This window comes from Lissotriton helveticus, chromosome 10 (genome assembly GCF_964261635.1).
Source record: "Lissotriton helveticus chromosome 10, aLisHel1.1, whole genome shotgun sequence".
Lineage (NCBI taxonomy): Eukaryota > Metazoa > Chordata > Amphibia > Caudata > Salamandridae > Lissotriton > Lissotriton helveticus.
Window position 1 is genome coordinate 683,982,036 of NC_136071.1, and position 27,824 is coordinate 684,009,859.

The window sequence follows — 27,824 nt, forward strand, 5'->3', positions numbered from 1 at the left end:
CTGCTTTACCTTCCTTACAAATGAACAGACCGACAGCTATCTTCTCAGCTTGAAATCAGGTTCTCCTTTTAAACCATGTCCTCACAAAATTCTACAGTTGGGAACTAATACCATTGCCTCATATCTCACAGCACCTGGAATAAGGCGTAGAATGTTACCCACAACTATGGAAAAAAGTGGCTATTAAGCCATTTCTTAAAAGCCCTAATCTGGACCCTACGGATTAAAAAAACTACCGCCCTATTTCCCTGCTGCCTACCCCTGTCAAAATCATGGCAAAGCACCTGAACTCCCAGTTGATGGCCTATCAAGGAACAATATGAATGTCTCACAGTTTAGGTTCAGGAGTAACCATAAGACCATATCAACAGTCAATATTATCAGAACCATGGCTGATGAAGGGCAGGCTGCAGCATGGATCCTTCTAGATCTTTGTTGCAGCCTTTGACAAAATCTATCCTACCTTGCTTGTGGGTCAGCTGCAGGAACTGGGGGTCTCAGTTTCAGCACTGGAGCTCTTAACATCCTTTCTCAGTGACAGGTCACAGACAGTAATGGTGGATCAATTCTGCTCTGAGTCCATCACTCGGCCATGTGGGGTTCCTCAGGGCTCTTCCCTGAGCCCTACATTATTCAATCTACATGCATCCCCACTGGCTAAGCTTGTAAGGTCTTTTGGGCTACAGGTTCTTTTATATGCTGATCACACGCAAATAATTGTGTTAATTACCAAAGATACGAAGGCTATTTTCACCAACTTAAAAAACTGTTTGCAGGCAGTAGCCTTCAATGTGGGGAAAAACGACCTCAGACACAATGGAGACAAGACAGAGGTCTTGATCTCTGGCAGTCAACCATCCCTTTGGACCAGTTCCTGGTGGCCAGAAATTGTGGGTACATTACCCACTCCCGCAGGCTACACAAAAACCATGGAGTACAGGTAGACAAAAACCTGTGATTTTGTGATTTGACCTTCAGGGCAGGTCAATCGGATAGTCCTAACCTGTTTCTGGGCGATCAAGTCACTCAGGAAGGTTTTTCCATACATCCCCAATCAGGGGCGCAAGCAAGTGGCTCCTGCACTGATATCGTCAAGTCTGGCCTATTGCAATGTGCTCTATTTGGACATCAACAAGACTGCAACAGCTAAGTTGCAGCTGGCTCAAAATGCAGCAGCAAGACTGGTGCTTGCTATTCCTAAATATGACAATCTCAGCAGGGATATCTAAGCTCAACTGGTTACCTGTAAACAAACGAATCATCTTTAAATGTTATGCATTGTCCACAAGCCTTTACAAAACACTGGGCAGGTAGGAATTAAAACCTTTTTTCACTGGTATTTTCATTCCAGACAGCTTCGATCATCTAGCCATAACCGAGTAACGTTTCCTAAATTCCAAAAGGCAAGATGGGGAGGAAGAGCCGTCTGGGTGACCGCATTCAAGCTTTGGAACTCCCTCCCACGTTCCATTTACAGCCTCCAGGCCCATACCTCATTCCGTAAGGTTTTACAAACCTGGCTCTTCACCCTTTAATGGATGCTCAGAGTCTGTAAGATTATTGATTGCTACTTCCGCTTTCCTTCTCATATTGAGGAGCAACCGCTTCAGTGCCTGAGGTTCAGGCTGCCAGGGGTGCCTATGTATTCCCAGAAAGTGCCCTAGGGGTATTCGGTAACTAGCCAATGGGCTACTAGGTCACCTCATGCTTGGTGAGGACTTCTGGCTATGTGTGGCCTCTAGCAATCCCAGAGTGCACTATTCTTTCCCCTCTCAAAATGTCCGAACCCTTCCTTGAATGTTAGGAGCTTGGTAGCCCACCCTAGAGGTGTAGCTACCTGAGGGCTACACGCCCATGGTAAAACCGGTTTGGGCACTGGGCTACCCCCTCTGTCCCTATGTCCAGCCTGTCGACCTGATCAAAGGGCAGCCCCTCAGGAGTGTAAATGCCATCTGCGCCCAAAGGCGGCTTCGCTTTTAAAGCTTGCCTTTTGGGCTAACACTCTGAACAGCTTCCTGCAAAGGGGAGGTAACACCTTGCCCTATAGCAGGCTACTATTGTTCTTAAGCCTGGGAGTCATTCATACAGCTCTCCGGGCAAGCAGAAGGCTGTCGGTCAGCCAGTGCCCCTGTGAGGCCACTGGACATCTGGTGCATAGAGTGGCAACTTTCTAAAAGTTGCATTTCTTTAATAGTGGTATTTAATTTTGCCCATCAGGTGGGGTTTAATGCCATGATTAATTGTATACCTTACTGTACCCTGCTAGGTAGTCTCATTCATAAGTTAGCCAGGCTGAGGGGTCAGCTGGTAACCCTGTGTTAGGAAATGGGGGTGCTAGCCTTTCCACAGCAAAACAACAATTTAGAAGCGTTGCTGTTAAGACATATGTAAAATACATGTCCTACTTAAGAATATACAGATCCCTGCCTTAGGGCTCTATAGGCCTTGTTTAGGGGAGGCTTACTTATATTGTTAAGGGAAGTGAGGGCTTTGCCATCAGTTTAAATGGCAAAGTTGAATTAGCAGTGTTACAACTGTTCTTCCAGACTGCAGTGGCAGGCTGAGAGTCGTTTTGTACTTTGTCACACACAGGGTGGCACAAACAGTGCTACAGCTCTGGGTGGACACTCTGCCTTTCATGCCCTCCGTACCCTGGGTACCATATAGTAGGGACTTATAAGTAAATCAGTCCCTGACAATGGGGGATAGTCAATTCCACATATACTTTGTAATGGGTTAGGACACTGGCACTGAGGTCTGGTTAGCAGGTTTCAGTGCACTCTTTGAGTCTATCAACCAGCAGGATCTGTAAGTCATTTCCTTACAGAGAGATTATTGAGGTTTGGCCTCTTGAGTGCAAGAAGTGACAATAGGCACAGTTATATTAGTTCCCATAATGATGATCCACTTGCTATATCCATAGATACATCAATTTTCTGCTTCTATGGGGCATTTTGCACGGTCCAGTATCAACTTCAAATTGTTCTTTATTCCACATCCCACTGTGAATGTACTAATAAGGACTATAAGTTACCATATAAGCCATTTTCACAAACATTCACGCCGTATAGGGATTAAGGTGTTTTGGCCAATTGAGTATCAAAAATTACTTCAAATTAAGCTATGTTATCTCCCACAGTTCATATCCACTTGCTAAAGCCACAAATAGTTCAAGCATGCAAGATTTCAATACAGGTCCTTTTTAGTCAATTTGAGGCATATTAGAAGCCAGTATCATCGATTTCCGTGAAAATGTGGGCAATTTCCATGGAAATAATGTGACTGCATATGCTGATTGTTTCACACCCCATAGAGAACAAGTACTCCTTGATGCCTGTACGAGATTAATAAGCCATTTCCAGTGTTTTCTCGCCATATAGAGGATACTATGGGCCCTTATTTGCATGCCCCCTGCGTCACTGGAGCAAAACCATTTGCAAAGCTCCGGTGGCGCTGTATCCTGCTCCCTATTTACCAGGCAACGCTAAGCCACTTTGCGTGGCTTAACGCAGTCTAGTAAATATCGATCCCTTTGACTACGTTTTCTACCTTAATGGGGCATACAATGAGTGTTGCTGTGGGAGTTCCCAGCAATACCCATGGCATTTTGACACTGGCCCAGATTTACAAGGAAATGTAAACCCGAGCAGCGCCAAAAACTTACACTTTAGGGGAGGCATAGGGGTGGCGCAACAAGGAGAAATACTTGTATTTTTCCTCGTATTTTCGCTTTTTCTACTTGTTATGCATTCTGCAGCACACAAATAAGAAGTAAAACACCAATAATTACTGTTTTGTGCAAGAAGGTCTCCCTTCCTGCACAAACACAATCATCCCTGCAACGCAGGCACCCTTGCACCTTTGTGCAAGGGTATGTGCCTTGACGCATATCTACTGTTTGTGCACCAGCGCAAGAGTGCGTACAGGAATGCGCCGTATTCTTGTAAATGTGGCGCATTCTTGCACATAGACAATGACGCAGCTTGGCGCAGAAAAATTGCTTGCGGAACCGTGCTGCACCATGGTCTTGTAAATATGTCTCTATGTTTTGGCCGATTGAGTGCCAGAAGTCACTCTAAATGCAGTTATTTTTTCTCGCAGACTCAAGGTCCACTTGCTGAAACCATAACCAGCGAATAGACATGTAATTTGAAAAAGGTCATTGTTTTGGACTGTTGAAGTGTTTCAATAAGTTTGGTATCATCGCTTTTCATCCAATTTTGGGTGATAGCACATACATTGAAAATTATTCCAACAGATGTTTATTTCACAGTCCAAAGTTAATTGCCAGTTCTTTAGACTTCCAAGTGATTCAATACACCATTCCATACACTTTGCTTGATATACATATTGTTGTGTTTTCGCCTACTGAATGCCAGTAATGACTCCAAATGCAGTTATTTTATCTCCCACGCTGATGATTCACGTACTACAGCTGTAAATAGATAAGTATTTGAAAATTCACCACTTTTGGACATTTTAAGGAATTTCATAAAGTCCAAAGCCATCAATTTTCATCAAAAATTGGCGATTTCACTTGAACAGAACATGACATCCATTGTTGTGACCCCAGAGATAGGCTGCAGGCACTAAATGGCTAAGGCAGTAAAATGCCACCGTTCTAATAGTGGCATCTTCAAAATTGAAATTTAAAATAAATCGTACTTCACCATAAGTTAGAATTTTTCATTACAATTCCAAGGGCGACAAACATGAATGAGTTACCTGTTCCCATTTGGAAGTAGGAGGTTATTAAATGTAATACTGTTACTCCAATGTCGTCCTATGGGAGAGGTATGCCTTGCAGTAGTGAAAACTAATTTGAGAGTTTTTCACTACCAGGACATGTAAAACTTAAATGTAGATGTCCAACTTTTTAACAACATTGTGCTTTCCCTAGGGGTGACTTATATGTATTAAAAAGGAAGGTTTGGGTCTGGCAACAGGTTTTTTTGGCAGGTCCAAATGGCAGTTTAAAACTGCAAACACAAGCTGCAGTGGCAAACTTGAGGCATGTTTAAAGTGCACTTAAATGGATGGCACAATCTGTGCTGCAGGCCCACTACTAGCATTTAATTTACAGGCTATGGGAACAGGTACTGCCACTTTAATAGGGATTTATAAGTAAATTAAATATGCCATTTAGGTATAAGCCAATTCCACTATGTTTTAACGAGAGAGCACACACACTTTAGCACTGGTTAGCAGTGGTAAGTTGTGCAGACTCCTAAAACCAGCAAAAGCAAAGTCAGCAAAACAGGAGGTCTGAAGGCAAAATGTTAGGGGGAAAGCCATGCCAAAGATGACGTGTTCATGATCATTTGCCATTTCAGTTCCACCACGAAAATTGTTCCCAGAGACTCTGCACGAAAAGTGAGGTTTTTAGTTTTTCATTCTCCCTGTCTCATGTCCCTTCATCCCAGTTCTTTTAGTACCTTGTAGTTCATAATTTACTGATTTTTCATTTTGTGCCCAATGCCAGGCCCCAAAAATCAACATTTTATTGAGGGAGAATTGTCAGTCATGGTGGATGACATCCTTACATTAGAGCCACAATTGTTTGGAGCCCAAGTCTAAAAGACACCCTTATAACAGAAAGGCAACTGTGGGGCAGAATAGTTGACAGAGTAAATACTGTAGCTAACAACCTGCGCCCATATGAGGCAATTAGGAAGAGGTGGAACGACCTGCGGGCGAGGGTGCGCTCCCCAGCCTCCACACGTTACGAGGAGGCCAACAGGACTGGTGGGGTTTTCCTAGGCCCGCAATACCATTCATGTCCTGGCAGGAGATGAGGTTCTGTGGTTTTCGACTTCGCTTTGTATTTAGCTGCCATTTTGTGTCCAGCCGCCATTTTGTGTTGCCTTCACTCAGGCAGCATGACGAACGTAGTGTTTTTGCTTTTTCAGCTGCTATGCGTCTCTTCTGTTAAAAAGTAAGCCTTTGTCCTTGTTTATGAAACCGATGTCAGGGTCTGGCCGAGTTTGTTAATCCATGTCTAGACTGATTGATCCTTGTCTTAGTTGACTGTTTGGGTCCCACCATTCTTCCCTTACTTTATCTTATTTGACTGGCCTTCGCTATTCTCTCCTTGTATTCTCCTATTACCCAACTATCCTTTGAGGCATGTAGATACGTCCTGCCACCTGCAAATTGGATTACAGGCACTAGCACTGATTAACTTGAGGGGAGGGGAGAACACGGGGTCTGAAAGAGGGGCGTATTCAAGATACTTGATAGCTTGTTTTCAAACTTTTCCTATTTGTCAGTTTTGTATATTTTGGGAGTAGACGTTGTAAATATGTGTGTTATGAAAGATTGTGCGCCACTGAATTAAGACCTGTGTTTTCCGAACTTGTCTTTGCACACCATAAACAACACGCACAATATGGATGATACCCTTAACTCACAGGAATCTCTATTGATGCAATCTTTTTCAGACCTACCGAGGTCGCATGTCAAGGATAGTATGCCAAAATCCTCTTTCACTGGTCCTACAGCGAATACACTGGAGAGTAGTCCCACGCTTTTAACTAATTGTGGAAACAACATAATTTGTGTACAAACATCGTCTCCAGATCTCAAAGCCCAATTAATCGAGAGCCACACTTCGGTAATCCACCTGCCAGAAACTCAAACTCTCAATCAGGCCAGGAACTCTAAGAACATCAAGAAAAAACGTAAAATTAAACATCGCATGAAAAAAATCCATCTTCTATCAGACAAACCGAAACGCTCAATAAGAGATATGTGGCAAAAACTAACTCAGAGGATACCCACTGAACTCACTCCCACGGGGTCTCCTCTGTCTATCTCTCAGGTCTCAGATGTATCCAGAAATAATAAAAACAATTTGGAGAGGATCCAGGTCAATGAGCAGACAGGGCATATAGTTAAGACAGCTACTATTAAAACTCCCTCAATGAGTGAGATCGAAAGTTTGGTTAAATCTCTCTTACAACCTATCAGTCAACAGATTGCCAATATCGAGAAGGCTCTAGGCAAATTCGAGAGAGCGCAAAATGAAATATCGTCTAGCATCCTCAAATTGCTAAAAATGCCGAATACAAGTCCTACCTTTGTCCCAGCGAGCACAACTCTTAACGCAAAAAAACCAATAGCTGCAAAAAATTCATGTAACCCATCAAATAATAATGGTAAACAGACAAAGACACAGCAACAGGGTCCTGTCCCCAATGACCCATTATTAAATTCACAAACAACACACACTCCAGCGACGACTGTAGTTCCGTCCAAAACTAACACGCAAGTAATACATATACATGAGGATGAAGACATTAGTGAATGGGCTACGGAGGTTCTTCCTTCAGAGGCAATTCTGACCTCTGTTGACACATCAAGACACCCCACTATACCAATAGTGAATGCCTCTACTAAAGCAACTAGGGTGCCGCAGCCCAGATCGACCTCGACACGAATACCTACCCATATAAATCTACCACCTGAGTCCAACCCCTATACAATAGTTATGATTGGGGTACCTAAAATGGCGGAAAATAGGGGGGAATCCTATGTAGAATTAAAAAACAAGGTGATGCAATGGCTAACCACCCACAGGCCACTTCCCCCCAACATAATAGGAACTATTTCCCAAGTGAAGCGAGTAGACTGGGTGGGCACACGCTTCAAATCCACAGAGGGTGACTGTATTGTGGTCACTTTTAAAAGTAAAGGAGCGGCGAAATTTATTGTAAATTGGAGGAACTCTGCAACAAATAGCCTGATTCGAACAATGGGCCTAAGCTACTTCTACCCCCACTGTTCAGACGGCCATAGAAATAATAATAAACACTATTATGGCCAAGAAGGGCTTCCTGTCCCGCAACTTTACCCTCAATTTCGGCCCACCCCCTCTGAGTTAAATCAAAGGATGCCTACAGACCCTGATATATATACTAATGCCCACCCATGGGAAGGCAGAACACACAGCCACCTACCCCAAATAATACCTGAGAGACCAGGAACTATCCAATACTCACAGTCACGAGATTACAGATATTTTAACTCGCCCTATAATCACCATCTTGGGTTCCCAACCTCAAATAGATACGACACTCTATACCCTTATGATAATCTGGATGAGGTGGATAGACTGTCATTTATCCCATTCTCTGATCCCTCATTTGTCCAGTCAAATACCCAAGTTTACTCTAACATAATATGCAAGGACAATCCCGTAATAACATCTGACCTCTCAGGTGTTAGTGTACCCAATACAGTAACAACGGCGATAACACTCTCCCCAGAGAGTCTTCCCATAGATTACGCTTCTATTCCTTCCACACCTGAAGCAAGTAGTTCTCTTACCTCTACAGTCCTTCATCCCTTATTCACAACTAGAAGCCAATTGATTGACACAGTAAGTTATGCTATCTCAAAACTGCAGCCTATAACTAATACGATCACAGAGCCTGTGATAGATCTCAACGTGATCCACTCCATCAAAATCCTGTCATGGAACATCGCAGGTCTAGCAGCTAAAGTAACCGACCCGTTGTGGGTAACTTTGGTCAGAAATTATACCATACTGTGCTTCCAGAAGACCTGGCTCGTAGATAACAGCATCTTTATCGAGGGATACCAAAGCTTCTTTGTCCATGCATCTCCCTCATCTAGTGGAAGGGCAAAGGGAGGCCTAGCAATATTCATCAGTCTGTCCCTTCTATCTCAGACAAAAAACATACAGCAGGACAGCAGGAACATTCAGATATTGGAGCTCAGGAAGGGCAATAAAACTTTAGCTCTGGTTAACTTTTACAACTCTGTTACATCACCAGGAGAATGTAATATCGTTAAACTCCATAACTATCTCTACGACATTTCAGCAAAGTTGCCCCGGGATAAATAATCGTCGGCGATTTTAACACACATATCTGTGGCGACCCATCAACGACATCTTTGGGTTCTTTGGGTTGTGGAAATAGGCCAGGTCCTCACTTTGAACACTGCCCCTGAGGAACAAACATGAACACTTTAACAGATGTCTTAAACCTGTGCATCGCCCTGTCTCTGAAAGATGATTCATATATCTTTAAAACACCAACTTACAAAGGCTCAGAGTCAGGTTCTTATATAGATCACATGCTCCTCTCAGCAGAGGTGACAAACCTGGTCTTAAACTTCAACATACTTGAAAGCACTTACAGTGACCACAACCCACTTTCACTTGACCTCCAATGCGGCCCTTTTGTACTCCGGAAAAACCATAAAGACCCTGGAGTTTTAAAACTAGTTAACAAAAATCGCCGCCTGAAATGGTCCACGATAAACAGCGATACTTTGCAAGAGTCTGTTATAAAGAGTTGTGAACATGAACTCAATCTTTGTGTCTCCAATATCACACCTCCCGAATCCATCTTATCTGCCTTTGCCGTGATCACAAAAAGAATTGATCAACTGCTCTCTGTGTCAACAAAAGGATCAATTGCACTACAACCACGATGGTTTGATCACACTTGCTCACTATCCAGTCGAAAACTGCCCTTAAAAACAAACCAAGAAATCTTGCACTTATTAAAGCATTACGTTCTGAATACAAAATAGCCCTGGCATCCCGGAAAAAATTCATAAAGAGGAATACTTGGGAGTCTTTACTTGATCCCTCAATCTTAGGAAACAGCGCGAAGTTCTGGAGCATAATTAACAAGCCACTGTTTGACGATCCTAATGCTACCAACCTCGGAACTGTTATACCTGAGAACGAATGGATCTCCCATTTCAGCTCAATCTTTAAGAGCGACGTCCCACAAACAACACAAGTTCTTAAATTGTCTGAAGGTGCACCATTGCACTTTACAGTCAAGGAAGTTGAAAAAGGGATCCGTGGTCTAACCAGTAACAAGGCCCCGGGCCCGGATGGCCTTCCCCCGGACTTATTCAAATCAAACATACCCTTTTGGGCTCCAATTCTTACAGCGGTTGTTAACGCTGGGGCCGCAACAGGGGTTCCAAAGGCCTGGGGAGCCTCCACCATCGTTCATGTATACAAAAAGGGCGACCGAACTAACGCAGCGTGCTACAGACCAATCTCCCTGATAAATTCAGTCGCCAAAGTAGTGGGAGGGATCTTCTTAAACAGGTTGTCCACATGGGCCAAAAACAACAACATAATGGCACCCGCTCAATATGGCTTCAGACACGGGCACTCAACAACAACTCAATGCCTGAATTTATATCTAATCAGTTGCAAGTACACCCTGGCCCGCAATGGAACACTATACATGGCCTTCATGGACCTTTCATCGGCCTTTGATTGCGTTGACAGAAGTAAACTTTGGGATGTTTTAATGAATATGGGAGTTGAAACTAACTTGATTAATTTTCTGGCTGATCTCCACAATGATACACGTGCAAATGTTCGCTACACCAAAGACCTGAAGGTAACTAGTGATTTTAAAATCAATCGGGGGGTTAGGCAGGGCTGTATTTTAGCACCTTTTCTTTTTAATTTATATATAAACGGTCTTGAGGAGCATCTTTTAACAACTGACACGGACTACCCCTATATAGGAAGAAAGGGCGTTCCTGTTCTGCTTTACGCAGATGATGCCGTTCTTATCTCCAGAACTGCACTTGGCCTTCAAAAACTACTAGATTCCTTTCTTCAATTTATGAATTTGCGGGGCCTGAGTATCAACAACTCAAAATCATTTGTTATGAAGATAGGTTCTGGAACTAAAAAGTCCTACCCATTTTCCATCAATAGGGAAAAAATACAAACAACCAAAACCTTCTCATACCTTGGAGTACTGTTTGACTCTAATCTTGCATGGGGACCCGCAATAAAGAAAAAGAAAGACGAACTAATAAGGACCAATGCAGGAATAACGGACTTTGCGCGAAAAATGGGCAACACACCAGTGGTTGCCCTGATGAAACTATACCAAGCACAAAGTATCGCAGTAGCCTGTTACGGAAGCAAACTCTGGGGCTTTGCCCCTGTGGGCGTCCTTACAATTACCGAAAATAACTTTTTTAAACAGGTCCTGTGCCTACCACAGTGTACTGCTCAAACTCAAGATACCCTGGCTAAAATAAATAAGAAACTGCCTTCAAGATCTGGGCAGGCTGGATCTCTTTTTAACACCCCAGAAAGTATCCAAGAATGATGTAATATACGTAAAGGACACTTTCCTGTTGAATCGCCAGTTTGCCAGGGAAGAAATTGAATTGAAAAAGGATAGTGTTAAGAGTCACATTTTAATTAAGACAAGCTTACAAATTGAACCATACCTATCCTGGCCAACCTCCAGGTATGAACGCTTCTTGATGAGTAGACTTCGTTTCGGTTTATTCCACCTGATGTTAGCCGTACCGAGTGGAGCCCACAGAGGGACAGTGTTGCCACCTTGCGGCTGCGACAACAAGTCTCCGCAAGACATGGCACACTTTTTATTTATATGCTCTTATTACGAGACTCCGCGGAAAATGTTTTTAAAACCCTTGCTTAAAAAATTGAACTTTGTGCAAATAATGCCAGCACTTTTACACCTTCAAATGCTGCACAGTGACCGCACTCCGTTTATATATAACTTTTTAAAAACAGCCCTGAAATTCAGAAAAAGTATGGAAGGCTGACCCCTAACTGAATTATATCACCCCCCAATTAAGTATCTTCTAAAACCTATATATACATTTGACCGTGATATCATAGATTCTCTTTATGATTATCTGACGTATTGATTTTTTTTAACCATGTTATATACATATATGTATTTTAATGAACTTTTATTACTGTATTTCACGCAGTCGAATAAAGAATTTTGATGATGAAGTGGCAGTCTCCTAAGAACATACCATGTACTTCTTGGATAACTGTGCTTAGCTGCAGCTAATAAACTCGATTCTCTACTCCTAACAGAGTGTCTCGTGTCTCTGTCTGACAAGGCAGGTGAACCCGGAGATATTAGGCGTGCCCTGCGCCGCTCGGCCCATAAGGCCCGGTTCTCCAACTGGCACCCAACGTGGGGCGGCTTCAGTGGTAGCGGTTCAGCCCGAGGGTCGTGAGGAGCCTTGCAAGAAAATTCTGGAGGATTCTCGAGCCACGTCAAGCGACCCCTGTATGTCGAAGTGGAGCGAAGGTCTTTTGCAGCGCGGCTACTCCTTTCCAACCGCTGCTGACGACTGCTGCCCTGACTGCCGCCCTGCCTTGGCCCTCTGGTGATGATTGGTATCGCGAGACGTTAGACGGACATCTGTTGGCGTGAGAAAACACTTAGTTAAGTATTCGTGGGTAGCGCCCACCCTTTTGTCTTGTTTTTGTTATTCGACTTGTGCACTTGTCGAAGCCAAGGGGTAAGTACGTTTGTGCTGTGATCATTGCTTTAACCCCTTGAAGTTTGTGAACAGTCCAGTTCGTTACGAAATGCCTGGGCTTAGTACGTTTAGGAAGTTTTGCTGTTTTGACTGTAATAGGGATTCCCGGCTAGAGGATTCTTGTCCAATTCCTCCGGTTGGAACTCCCACTTATGAGCTCTATTCGAAACATGGTCTTGGCCCCATTATTTTTAATGAAACATGGATCCGATATACGAAGAAAGATGGTGTTTTGCAGTGGCCACAAAATGGAAGCTGTGAGCCTGACATATTAGATAACCTAGAAGCAATTTTGTTTAAGAGAAAAGCCTGGCCGGCAATGTTTGACTCTTTCAACCTATGGTGTAAGGAAGCCAAACAGAAGGAAATTAAACAGGCGAAAAGAGATAAGAAAGCGCAAGATATGACGATTTTACAGGCTGCTCAACAGCTTAAGAATAATGAGACTGATCAGATGATTGAAGTCTCAGAAAGACAGCATCGTATGGCAATAGATAGATGTTATCCTGTGTTGCCTACTCCCCCACAGGGTAAGGATCTTGACGAAGATCCCTTAATGTCTCATTTGTTGAGATTACCTCCGCCTTATGTACAAGGTGTTAATGCACCCCCATTACAACCTGTTGTTCAGCAGGCTGTTGTTCAACCAGTTGTTCCGGTTCTTCCACAATTGCCTCTTCCAGTAATTCCACCTCCACCTCCTTTGCCTCCGACGTCTGTACTTCAGTCTCCTTTACCGTCAGTTCCTCTTACAACTGTTAGTTCTTCTCCTGCTGTGCTTAATACATTGTCTCCCGTTTTATTGTCAGATTCTCCTACGGCTCGTCAACGATTAGTCGATACTGTTTCTGGTCTTTTCTCACCTTTCTTTGGGTCTCTTAACTTGACTCCTGTTCTATCCCGAAGGCAATCCCGTAAACAAATTCCAGATTCTGACGAGCGAGTTAGGTAGGACTCTCTCGCTCACAATTGGATAATGAGTGGTCCACAGTATAGCGTGCGCGATATCCTGGATACTTTTCTTCAGTGGAATGCGCCCACGCAGAGATATGTTTTTGATGTTATATGTAATACTCTTATTAAAAGATGGGAAGATATGAATTTTGATTTACCTCCTCAGGGTTTGTTTGACATACAGGCTAAATTTGATAAAGGACTTATTGTGGGTCCCGAAGTTGAGGATGCCATCAAGACACTTGTCACTTTCAGGTCTTCATTTTTCTCTCAAGCTTTTCTTGAACCTGATCCTGCGGTTCGGCATAAAGTGAAACACTATCCTATGCGAGAAGTTCCCCCGATATGGAGGGATGCGGTTCCACAGGCAGGCGCTATTGCAGGTATCCCTGCTCATTTCCAGCGTATATGGGTACATGTCCCTTGGAAAAGATCGGACGTTTTGGCGCTTAAACAGTCGTTACCGGACCCTTGTAAGAATCCTGCTGGGTATTATGTTAATGTTAATGTTATTTTGGAATTTATAAAGCGCAAACTATCGCTCCGAAAAGAGCATCCTGGCGCTATAGAAACGGGGAGGTCAACAGAAGTGAGATCTATATGGCAGCGAGTACATAGGCATCTGACAGATTAAAAAGCCAAGTTTTAAGTTGGTTGCGAAAAGGCGTTTCCTGATCAAGTAGCCTTAGCTCCTTTGGCATCCCATTCCATGGCCTAGTGGCCAGGACACTGAGGGTTTTTCCCCCTTTGGTTTTGTGATGGAAGGAGGGGATATTGGCTACATTACAGCCTGTTGATCTCAGAAGTCTTGGGGGACAATAATGAGAGTATCTTTTAATGAGATATTTGGGGCCGATGTTGTTTAAAGCTCTAAAGGAGGTCAACAAAATTTTGAAGAGAATCCTTTTATGTAGGGGGAGCCAATGAAGTTTCCGAAGCGCCGCAGAGGCAGATGATTTCCTGGGGAGTTTCAGTACCAGACGAGCCGCTACATGTTGGACGCTTTGTAGTTTTTTTAAGGTCGTTTTCTTTACTCCTGCCATGAGACCATTACAATAGTCGAGGCGGGAGAGTATAAGGGCCACCGCCACTGATTTTCTCACATCAATGGGGAGAAAGTCAAAGAATTTCTTCAATGATTTGTTGACATTGAAACAACTACCGGCCAAACTCCTTACATGGTGGTCGAAAGATAATGACGCATCAAAAAGAATGCCCAAATTCCTGGCCGTTTCTACTGAGCTTGGAGGTGCAGTGGCTCCCTCTGGCCACCAGTCATTGGGACTGAAGTTAACATTTTTCCCAATGGGTAGTATTTCTGTTTTTTCGGAGTTACATTTTAAACAGTTATCATTCATCCATGGAAAAACGTCCACAAGACAATTCCGAAAATATTGTTCAGCCGAACCGGAGTCTTTATCCAGTGATACAATCAATTGTGTATCATCAGCGTATGATGTTACCATTATCACATGGGATTCAATCAAGTAAATGAGGGGCACCATATAAATGTTGAAGAGTAATGGGCTCAAAATGGAGCCCTGGGGGACTCCTGAGGTGACACTCTTCTCCTTTGAGTGGAAGGGTCCTAAGGCAATGGTCTGAGTTCTTTCTGATAGGAAAGATTTTATCCAAATTAGAGCCCCGTCTGTAATACCATTTAGTTTCAGCCTATCAAGGAGGATTTTATGGGAGATGGTATCGAACGCCGCCGATAAATCAAGGAGAATCAAGACGCCATTCTTCCCTTCATCCTGTACATTTCTGATGGTATCCGTTAATTCCATGAGAGCCGTCTCCGTGGAGTGTTTTGGACGGATGAGGGTGCAGAATATTATGTGACTCCACAAAATTTGAAAGCTCTTTATGAACCATATGTTCGGTAATTTTACCAAGGACTGGAAGCAAGGAAATGGGGCGGAGATTAGAGAGGTCTGAAGGATTTTTATTTTGCTTTTTCATTAGGGGTCTAACTATGGCCTTTTTCCAATCCCGAGGAACAACCCCGGAGCTGAGTGATTCATTCACTATTTGGTTAATTAAAAGGATTAACCACCTCAACTATTTGATGAAGGATGAAAGGAGGGCAGGCATCAGACGGTGATCCCGATTTACAGGACATAATGGCCTTGTGCGTTTGTGCAAAGGTTACAGGCTTAAACATCGCAAAAGTATGCGGCCGTGAAGGCACGAGGTCACTAGTACTCACTCTACTGGGGCACACAGTGGGTACGAAACCCTCCTGTAGTCGTTTTATTTTGTCGTCAAAGTAGTCGGCAATCTGGTCACAAAGATTTTGTGAAGGAGGAATTTCTTGTTTCACGACTGCCGGGTGGGTAAAGGATTTTACTATATCAAAAACGGTTTTCTGTTTTTGCTGTGCTTTCCGAATAAGTTTTGTATAATAAGCCCTTTTGGCAGTTTTAATATTTGCAAAATAAAAATTCCTATATTTTATATGCAGACTTTTAGCTAATGGGTCATAATTTTTCCTCCAGTTTCTTTCCCCTTTCCTGCACTGAAGATGCGCTTCTGCTAGAGACTTTGTATACCATGGTGCACTTGTCTTTTTGGAGTTCTCCTTATTTTTTCCAGGGATTTTTGGTGGGGCAAGATTATTCGTAGCAAGTTGCATCCAAGTGTGGAACGTTTTGGAATCCTGTGATACATCACCGGAAAGACTAGGGGCCCATGACTGAGCAGAGGCCTTGAGCTGGCTATTTTTTGCAATCAAGGTCCAGTTTTGGCTAGAAGCAGAAGAGGGAGTAGTTTTTACTCTTTTCTGCATATGCCCCGTAGTCACCTCAAATGGCATAAAACAGTGATCGCTCCAAATTTGAGGGATTGGTGGATGGGAAACTAAATGCCAAAAATTGGAACATATCCCGTCGAGCGTATGACCCGCCTGATGGGTATTATTGATTACTTTTTGAGACAAACCAAATATTTCAAGTGTCTGGAGAAAGTTAGCAACCTGTGGATTCTCCTTCACTTCTAATTGTAAATTAAAATCTCCAAGAAGTGTAATGTGAGGATAACTCACAAGCAGTTGTCCTAAGGCTTCACCCAGAGAATCGAGAAAGCCAGAAGGACTGCCTGGTGGGCGATATATTAAGCCTCCTGTAAACGACAGAGAGGGATCAACCTTGATAGAAAAGCCCATGCTTTCCGTGCCTTTAAGGTGAGTAAGGCTAAAAGTGTGGCACTTCAAGGCGTTTCTGATAATTATTGCAACACCTCCTCCTCTACCACTTGGTCTGTCTACCCTGAAAATGTTATAATCGGGAGGTATGGCAATGGCCAGGTCAGGGTTACTCGCCTCATTGAGCCAAGTCTCAGTTATAAAAAGGAAATCTAGGCACACAACCTATGTACACAAATCAGTTCCTTAATATCATCCCTATGGCAGCACATTGATCGAGCATTTATTAGCCCTCCTTTAAGACTGAGTTGGTCACCAAAGGTAGGATGTACCTGAGTTGGGGTCTCCGATGGAACTACAGGCATGAACCAAGAACATGTTCTGCAAGAGATAGGACCCCACATGTGTTCCATATTTATTTCACAAGGGCACCTCTTTTGATGATTAAGCTTTCTGAGCACGTCGGCTGAATAGGCAAGCGGGAGAAATTGGGCAGCGATTCCTGCGCCTGTCGCGGTCTTGGCGCGGACGGGCGCTGACGGGCTCGCCTTTGGCAAGCCACCGGCGCGCCCGCTGCGCTCGCCCGCTGCGCGTTCTCCACATATTGGAATAAGTAAGAGGCGGGAAGTGTGTGAGCGGCGCCAAAGGTCAAGAACCCACCTGAACACGGAAACACTAGAGCGCTAATCTTCAGGCGGGTCAAGATAATGGTCTTGACACTGCGTTAGCGCTTTAGGTAAATTAGCCCCAAAAATTAGATTACTTTAGCCTGCGCACTTTTAAAAACATCCAAAATGACAATTTTCCCAATTTTAAAACGATTCAAATTATAAAGAGCTGTCCCAGACTGTTGATGCGTGTATTTTGAATTTGGCAGATATTGATTTGCTGGTGGGAAATTTAGTCCCTCAGGCATTGTGGGCTCGGATTCATAGGGAAGACCACGACCAAGCTTTAGGTGGTAATTGGGCTGCTATAACTGCTGCGGATACAGCACAAGTAGGTGGTGCTAAACCCGATGATTTGATCACAGAATTGCCTGGTAGAATAATCGCTCTAATGAAAACGATGATGCCTGCCATACGTGTTAATTGGGATAAGTTAGCTGCGTGCAAACAAAAGAAAGATGAGTGTCTCCGATTCCTTTACCCGTTTCGAGGAGACGTTCATCGACCACAGTGGTCAAGATATGAGTACTGAGGGTGGACAGCGATTATTTGTGGATAAATTTGAATTTAATTTACTTCCAGAATTATCGCATAAATTGAAAGATTCCGAGAGTTCGTGGGCCGTTTCTTCGTCTGCCCAGATATTAGCTACTGCTCAGTACTACGAGAATAGGGATAAGGAAGAAAAGGATAAAGTGGAGAAAAAGACTAAAGAGTGAAAAACGAAGGTTCTTTTGCAACAAGCTTATCCCCCTCGTTCTGCTCAGCGTCAATTGCAACAGCCTTCACAGTTTTAAAGATTGTTACAGAAACCTGCACCTTTTGTTCCACGACCTTTGCTGGGTCCTAATCAACGTGCCTATTGTAAAGAGGAAGGTCATTTTAATAGTAGTTGTCCGGTTTTATTGCAGCGTAATGGTGGACTGCCAGGGCCACGAGGCCGTGGTGGTTTTCAGTCAGCACCTAGGGGTAGAGGGCGAGGTGCGTTGTCTCAGGAACAGCGTTCTTTTCCCCCTCAGAATACTATGAATTATTTTGATCAGCAGAATTCTCAGTCTTCACAATATTACAATGACCATTATTGTACTGAAAGCGAAAATCAGGATTTTCATACTAGCTAGGACAGCCATGGACAAAGCAAGGGAGTCGTAACAGTTCCAGTGGATCAGAATGGGCCTTATGTTGACGTTGTTGCATTGGGTGTTTCAGAGCCATTTCTTTTGGATACTGATGCAATGAGAAGTTCTATCATTCACTCCAAACTCCCTGGGGCACCTTTGTCTGGCTTAACGAATGTTTCTGTAGGATTCTCTGGCGCCCCAGTTCGCAACCCAGTTTCTTATCCTTTGCCTATCTCCATTGGTCCTTATGATTTGGAAGCCCCACTCATTTTAACGCCTTCAATGAACAAAAAATCCGCACATGCAGACAAGCGGTTCTTGTTTGTTTCAACCCAGGCCTTCCCCCATTAAACGGGAAGTTGGTCAAATTCCTGAAATGTCTGGAACTGAAACTAAAAAATCTGGAAGACGACACCAGTCCGGACTAGTTGAAAATTGGACAAGACATCCCTCTATGACCACACACCCGCACCAAATTGTTTTTATCAAAGTTCTCTTGTTTTAAAAAATAACATATTTTTCTTACAATCTTTTATCTGAAGGCATGAGCTATCAATGTACTTTTGTAATGGTTTTAATTAACCGAAAACAATAAAAATACTTACTTACGCTCATTTCAACGACTGGTTGCGGTGAGAATTTGTTGGGTTTGGATTTATTGAAACGTCTAAATGCAACATTGTATTGTTCCCCCTCTGTTGTACATCTTACTTTGGGTGACAAACTGGTTTCTCCTATGTATTTGTCTAAGGATCAACTGCCACTTGAATTGCGTTCACTTCCTGCTACCCTTTGGGCCACGGGTCCGAATGATGTTGGGTTGCTCAAAATTCCACCTTACTTGATTACTGTCAAACCCGATGTTAAATTGCCACGCATTCCTCAGTATAAGATTTCTAACGATGGCGAAAGAGCTCTGTTGGCTATTGTTTATGATTTAGTTCAGAAGGGTGTTGTTGAAGAAACAAGAGGAAATGTTTGCAATAGTCCTGTTCTGCCTGTTCTTAAACGTACTGATCCTTCTAAGCCTCCTGTATACCGTTTTGTGATTGACCTTCGAGAGGTCAATAAAATTGTTGTCCCTCAGTTTCCTGTTGTCCCGGATATTACTGCTTTGCTCGCAATGATTCCTGCTTCGGCTGTTTGGTTCTCAGTTATTGATCTTAAAAGTGCTTTCTTTAGCATTCCTATTGCTGAGGAAAGTAGGGATCTCTTTGGTTTCTCTCTTGGAGGCCGAAGTTTTCGATTTAAACGTGCACCTCAAGGCTATTGTGAGAGTCCCTCCATCTATAGTCAGGCTTTGAAATCTCAGCTTGATGCTTTTTCTTTGCCTCCAGGTGCTACTCTTATTCAGTATGTGGATGATCTGTTAGTGGCTGCCGATTCAGAGGATGTTTGTAAAAATGCGACTGTTTCGCTTTTGCGTCATTTGTCTGATTTACATCATACGGTGTCACCTTCTAAATTACAATATTGCCGCCAACAGGTTACCTATTTAGGTCATCTCTTGTCGAAGGAGGGAAGGCGATTGACCCCAGAATGTATTCATGCAATTGCACGAATGTCTGTACCATCCACACAAAGGGAGATGCGTGCCTTTCTGGGCATTACCTCCTATTGTAGACAGTGGATTCCGAATTTTTCTTTGTTGGCTAAACCTCTGCTGGCACTTACTTTGAAAGATACACCCCAACCTCTTCCTTGGACTGATGAATGTCAGAAGAGTTTTTCTGATTTACGTACTGCTTTGTGTTCTGCTCCTGTGTTAGGTACTCCAGATTATAGTAAGCCTTTCACACTCTACGTGCATGAAAGAGAAGGTTGTGCATTGTCAGTTTTAACGCAACAATTTGGAGACAAACAAAGGCCATGTGCCTATTTTTCGGCTACATTGGATCCAGTAGCCAAGGCATTACCTAGTTGTCTCAGAGCAACAGCAGCAGCAGCGATCTCCATTCATCAATCTGCTGGATTGGTATTGGATGACACTCTTGTTGTTATGGTACCACATGCAGTGGATACTCTCTTGAACAGAACGAAAACGCAACATCTCACGAATGCTCGTTTGTCTGGGTATGAGTTGACGCTTTTGGCTAGTCACATACATATCAAGCGATGTAATGTTTTAAATCCAGCAACATTGTTACCCATTCCAGACGAGAAAGATACACAAGAACAACATGATTGTTTTCTTCGTACAGAAGAGGAAACTAAAGGCAGAATAGATTTAAAAGATACACCACTTGTGGACCCGTATGGGATCCTATGGGTAGATGGGTCTTGTTTCAAGCTTCCTAATGGCGAGACGACTGCAGCTTATGCTGTTACTACTTTGTATACAGTAGTAGAAACTGCACGCATTACACAGAATTCAGCAAAAGCAGCTGATTGGATTGCACTGACGAGAGCGTGTGTGTTGGCAAAAGGAAAAAGAGTGACTGTTTACACTGATAGCCAATACGCCTTTGGCGTGGCTCATAGCTTCGGTCGTTTGTGGAAGGAAAGAGGATTCTTTACTTCCCATGGGACTAAAATACAGCATGGTCAGTTGGTAACTGACCTTCTTGAATCACTTGTCTTGCCTATTCAGATAGCGATTGTGAAGTGCAGTGCACATAAAAGGATCACTGATGATGTGGGTCGTGGGAATGCTTTTGCAGATGAGGTAGCAAAAGAGACAGCGAAAGATGTTAAGAGTCGTATGTATGTTGCAGGTCCTGCAAGATGGGTCAGAGAAGGAGGTATGTGTGAGGACACAGTAGAAAGTGTGAAAATGATCCAAGAAGAAGCAACTGAGAAGGAATTGAGTAAGTGGAGAGAGAGTACGGGAATGTTGGACGCAACAGGGTGTTGGACGGAATTGTTAGAACACCAACGTTGGCTGTTACCAGATGCCTATGTACTACCTGTAGTTTCTATGGCGCATGGTCCAGCTCATATCAGTGCGAAAGGAATATGCAACCTTCTGGCTCCAGTATGGCAGAATGAAGGTATCCCCAAATGTGCGGAAAATGTGGTAAAGCATTGTATTGTTTGTTTGATGCATAATCCAGGAAAGGGAACCCCAACTCCGGCAGGTCATTTTGCTCCCCCTACGTACCCTTTTGAGGTATTACAAATAGATCTGTGCCTTTTCCAGATGGATAGAGGCCTACCCCTAAAGGATAATACTGCTTTGTCCACTGCCAAAGTCCTCTTGAAGGAATTCCTCCCGAGGTTTGGTTTGCCGCGCATTGTCTGGAGTGACAATGGAAGTGAATTCGTAGGCCAAAATACGCAGAAGGTGTGTGCGGGTCTTGGTATTAGGCAAAAATTCCGTGCGGCAAACCACCCTCAGTCAGCGGGTTTGGTAGAGTGCTATAATGGCACTCTCAAGCTCAAATTAGCAAAGATTCAGGCCAGCACGGGTCTTGCTTGGCCCGATGCTTTACCTTTGGCACTTCTCTCTACAAGAACGACTGTACATTCTCGTTTAGGACTTAGTCCTTATGAGGTCGTTTTTGGGTGCCCAGCCAATGTCTGGGGAGTCCCTCGACCTAAAAAGTATTCCGATATTCCATACCCATTGTTGGTTGATTACTTGCATGACCTCACCACTAAATTACGTGTTATTCATCAACAGGTTCAAAACGCTTTGCCGGAGGCTTCCTCAGATCCAGGTCATTCCATTCAACCTAGAGATTTTGTTTGTCTAAAGAATTTTCAGAGGAAGAAGAATTTGGAACCTCGTTGGGGGCCGCCGCGACAGGTGCTCCTCGTGACACGTACAGCAGTGAAGGTCGTCGGGAAGAAAAATCGGGTCCACGGCGTGCACTGTAAGAGGGTACCTTTGCCTTTACCTTACGACCAGTGGGTCCGAGAAGGCGTAGGTGACAGTGAGAGTGAAAAAGTACCCCGATTTGTACCTTTCAGTAGTGCACGCCTGGACTGGACAAGTTCTGAGAAAGAAGATGACGACGTGTTGCAAAAGCTGTACCAACACATTTGCGATTGAATACAACGAACCCAGAGACTTTGTTTCGAGACCAAACGATACCTGGCAAGACACGGTACAACCTAAGACCTAGGTTGCTAAAGACAATTGAACTTTGTTTTTCTTTTTTTCTGGTTATACTTTTTAAAGACATTTCTTTTTCACTATCCATCAAGTTGCAGGGTCACGGTATGAGTCTTAGGCTGTGACCTGAGTAGTGACATAGGTCTGCAGGACTTGCAGTGTCATAGGACGGCTAATAACCACAACTAAGTGATCCAGGAAGATTACCGTGAGCAACGCTTTAGAGAATGGATAATAAAGTGGAAGGGAATGATAAAAAGATTGCAACGAAAAATAAGTATAAAAATTTATTGTTTAGTCAATGTGGCGTAGCATTATGTATTTTAGTATGTTTATGTATTTTATTAGCTTGTGTGGGTTGGGTTGTCCACACTATGCAGCAAGCACCCGTTCCTACTTCTGTTTCTTTGCCTTTTTCTACTACTACCTCCCCGCATCAGTTCCATACACTCCCAGATCATGAGCAAATTAGGAGAACAGAATACTTCAACAATTCATTCATCCAGTTGTTACATCAGCATCAACTGGTAGTCAACACTACTGATTGTTGGGTTTGTGGGCTCATGCCCCATAACACAGAAAGAGGGATGCCGTATTTAGTCCTTCCATTTTCATACGAAGGTTCCGCTTGGGCTTATTTAGCAATGTTTTCTAATGCATACCAGAATCAATTTCGATATCCTCCTGGTGGTCCATATAATGGTGGAGCAGATTTTAGTCATAGTCCTTTGATAAAGGGAATAGTGACTATGGCTAAAATTGCCGACATTGGTAAGATTCCCGTTGATGAGAAACGAGCATATGATGGTTGGAATGTGACTCGTTACGTTACTAGCCTCACTGATAAGGCTAGACAAAGAAGATCTTTGCCAATTTGGACCATACCTCATAAAGGTAACTTATGTCTGCAGATAAATGGTCAGAATAATAAGAATAAACAGGAAAAGAGTGTTTGTTCCCATACATACATCTATTCACCCTTGATTTCTTCACCGCTGGTACCATCTCAAGGTACATATTTTGTTTGTCATGATAGAGCCTACACATGGCTTCCCACCTATTTATCAGGAAGATGTTATGTGGCTTTCCTTCTTCCCCCGACATACACTCTTCCTTCAGGTCATCACAGAAAAAGATATGGCAGAGGGGTTATTGATTCTAAAGACACAGCTGACAAGAGGGAGGAGACTTTATCAAAGGGTTTCTTCCTTTCTGGGGTCCAATGGCCAATAGCAGAAACATTAGACAGCTAGTTTGTGTTGTTGAGGCTACGATAAATGTGACTTCCGGAGCCTTGAGTAATTTGACAGCCGAACTTCAGACGGATCGTCTTATGACTTTGCAAAACCGAATGGTTTTAGACATTGTCCTTGCAGATAGAGGAGGAGTCTGTAAATTGATTGGGTCTAGTTGCTGCATTTACATTCCTGATAATGCCCCTACAGTATACCAAGCCATTTCTAAGTTACACGTGATTTCCTAGTCTATTCATCAAGACACAGGAGATTAGTGTGTATCCCCTGAGGCGGAAAGCGGGGGGTCAGGCTGCGTGTTAATTTTTAAACGTTTAGTGATTCAGTTGCACTTTAAAAATACTTACTTGTTTTTAGCTGAAAGTCACCCTTGTTCCTCGCCGCATTTGAACCCTGCTCCCCGCTCAGACAATCAGACTCTGACGCGGTCGGAGACAGGGCTGGCCGCCATCTTAGGGGGAAAACAGGGAGCGCACCAGTTGTTGGGCTGACTCCCGCCATCCTCCGCCCCTACAAAATGAACCCTAGTTTCCGTCCGCACAGCGGGCGGGCACAGCGGGCGCGCCGAAGGCGCTCCAAAGGCAAGCCCGTCCGCGGCAAGCCGGGGCCAGGGGACACGACCACTGCCTCTTTAGAGGGACAAAGGAGGCACTATAGTCCAGACTCTCTTCAAAAACTCCGGACTTTGGTAATAACTAGCTGCTGCCACTCTTTACATCCTCTGGAGTTACCCCAGACTTGCCCCCATTGTAATATAGAGCTCATCACCCCGCAAAGTAAGGATGACTTGCAGGTTTTTAAAATGATTTTGTTAAACTGTAGGTCCCTGCCTAAACACAGGCTGGAAATATCACTGTTGCTGGACGAATATACGCCCGACGCAGTCTTCTTGACTGAAACATGGTTAACGCCAGACTCTGAGCCCGACGTGGTGCAAGCCCTTCCACCAGGCTACCAGATTGCCCGCAAAGATCGTACGCATGGGAAAGGCGGCGGGCTTGCAATTATTTTTAAAGACCAATTTACGTGTCGTTGCTCTCCTGAGACCATCGCTGATTGCGAAAGTATGTCCTTCGCTATTGAATTTTCTCCTAATGACAGCTTCACAGGCATTCTCATCTATCGCCCTCCGGGGCCACTTAAACAGTTCCATACATCTCTACCCTCTTTAGCGGCGGACTTGGTTACGTCTCCTTCCAATTTTACGCTGCTTGGCGACCTTAACATACATTTTGATAATACTTCTGACAATGTCGCTGTAGAACTGACGGCTAGCTTGGCCACAGTTCAGTTGGAGCTACTTGTCTCATCTCCCATGCACGTCAAAGGCCACCTCTTGGACCCTGTATTCAGTAATTGCGCGTACCTTAAAGTGGGCTCCATCAGTCGTCTGCCTTGGACTGACCACTCTTTGATCTCTTTTACCTGGACTTCATCTAAACCCTTACCCTGCACCCCCACTCTGTGGATAATGAGAAACTGGTCCAGACTTCCCTTGAACCAGTGGACCAATACTCTCGCAACCTCCAGACCCTCACTTATCGGGGATTCTTTTTTAAATAACAAGGAGTATTACAAGTGGATTTCGGACTCACTTGACTCCATATTTCCCCTTCATAATATCAACTTAAAAAGACAGCAGAAAACTGCTCCCTGGTACTCGGAAGAGCTCAGAGAGAAAAAGCGCTTCTGTAGGAAGCTTGAGAGGAGGTGGCGCCTGGGATACGCTGCCGCGGATAAAGCCACATACAGGGAGGCTATCAAGGCCTACAAATTAGAAATAAAAGCAACACAGTTGGTCTACTATAGCGAATAAACCATGACGGCTAGGTCACAACCTAAAGAGATGTACCAAATAGTAAAAAGCTTGACTAGGCTTCGACCCTCCCTGGCTGCCAACTACAACCCGCTCTCTCGATGCAACGACTTAGCGGAATTCTTCTATCAAAAAATAAATAACATCTACCTATCATTTCCAGACTTGGAGTCAGACCCCCCCACCCAGGGACCACAACTCCCTGTGGAAGCTGAGCACTTTTGTCAAAATATTTTAGATCATTTTCCCTTGTTAGACTTAGAAACATTGGAACCGCTGTTACGCCAAGTGAAGTCAGGCTCCCCATACGATCCTGCACCCCCTCGTACGTGGCTTTAGCTAGACAGACCATTCTGCCCACGATTATGGAGTTATTGAACTCCTCCATAGCGACCAGCACTGTACCACCACTCACCTGGAAACAGGCCATGGTACGAGCACTCCTGAAGAAGCCTACCCTTGTCCCCGGCAACCTTAAGAACTATTGCCCAATTTCTCTGCTCCCCTGGGTGAGCAAAATCCTCGAGAAACACATTAACATCTGTCTCACTAGGTTTCTCGAGAGCAACCACCTGCTGGATGTCACCCAGACAGGTTTCCGCCCCAAGCATAGGACGGAAACGGCTTTGCTGGCGGTCAGAGAGGAAGCTAGGCGGATCTTGGATCAGGGAGGATCAGTGGCAGTTATCCTCCTTGATCTAAGCGCCGCGTTTGATACGGTGAATCATAAAACTCTTTTGCGCCGCCTCTATCACTTAGGAGTGTCAGGGGAAGCTCTGGCCTGGCTCAAGTCCTTCTTAAGTGATAGGACTTTTCAAGTTTTTGAGGGATCATTTGCTTCCTCAAGCAAGCCGCTGGGCTGCGGGGTACCGCAGGGCTCATCTCTGAGCCCGGCGCTATCCAATGCATATATGAGACCGCTGGCTGAGATCGTTCGTCCATATAGCATTAAGATCATTACATATGCGGACGATACTCAGCTAGTGGTCTCTCCTGCGCAGAGGAACTGCCAGCAACCACAGACTGGTCTGACAACCTGTCTGGAACAGGTTAAGAGCTGGATGACGATGTCGTACCTCAAGCTTAACGGTGAAAAAACCGAGCTTATGCTTCTCGGCCCACCAGCCCTGCCTACTATAGACCAGTTATGGCCCACTAGCATGGGTATGCCTCCTACGCCCAGAGACGACATAAAAAGTCTTGGGGTGTGGATGGATAAAACCCTGACCTTTAATATCCAAGCAACTAAACTGTCAGCGACCAGCTTTGGACTCATTCGGATGCTGAAGAAAATGTTCCCACTTCTACCTTTCGAAGCCAAGCAAGTCGTTATGCAGGGCTTAATTCAATCCCGCCTTGATTTTAGTAACGCCCTGTACTTAGGGGCGCCTGAATACTGTCTGCAAAAACTTTAGCGGATTCAGAACTGCGCAGCACGGACATTGCTTAGTCTCCCACGCAGAGCCTCGGTGGAGCCTGGGTTGAGAACTCTGCATTGGCTACCTGTTAGGGAGAGAGTCAAATTCAAGTCCATGTGCATCTCCCATCAAGCGTATTGGAAAACTGGCCCAGAAATCAACCACTCTTTGATCACTTCCCACTGTTCGAATAAACAGCTTCGTTCCGCTCATGCCTTCTTGGCGACAGTTCCCCGCATCAGAAGATCTAGAGCCGGTGGCCGATCATTTTCCTATAACGCCGCTAAGTTATGGAATTCACTCCCCCTCCATTTAAGATCCAACCCCAACCTGACGACCTTTCGCAAACAGCTCAAAACCTTCTTGTTCAATACTGCAGACTAGCCCCTAGGTCACCACCCTGGGAGGTACCAACCTGGTCCTCAGCGCCTGGACGCCTCAGGGCAGCAGTCGCGCTCAATAAAAAAAAAAAAAAATCGGTCTGTGATGGGATGGTTTTGGGGACTACTGTCCACATGGGGATGGAAAGTGTTAACTTTCCTTGGAATGATTTTAGCCATAATTTTCTCTTGCTGTCTTTGTTTGCAGGGTGGCCCCGCCATCTGTGGTCTTTGTGCCACCTTGTGTGTCCGAAAGCCTGTGTCACAGAAAACAGAGAACATTAAAATGATGTTGCAGCAACAGATCAATGACCTCATGACCATTGACATTGACTCAGACTAACTTGAGTCCTTTGTGTTTTGCCTGAGTAATGGCAAAAGGAGGGACTGAGGTTCTGTGGTTTTCAACTTCGCTTCGTATTTAGCCGCCATTTCGTGTCCAGCCGCCATTTTGTGTTGCCTTCACTCAGGCAGCACGGCGAACGTAGTGTTTTTGCTTTTTCAGCTGCTATGTGTCTCTTCTGTTAAAAAGTAACCCTTTGTCCTTGTTTACGAAACCGATGTCAGGGTCTGGCCGAGTTTGTTAATCCATGTCTAGACTGATTGATCCTTGTCTTAGTTGACTGTTTGGGTCCCACCATTCTTCCCTTACTTTATCTTATTTGACTGGCCTTTGCTA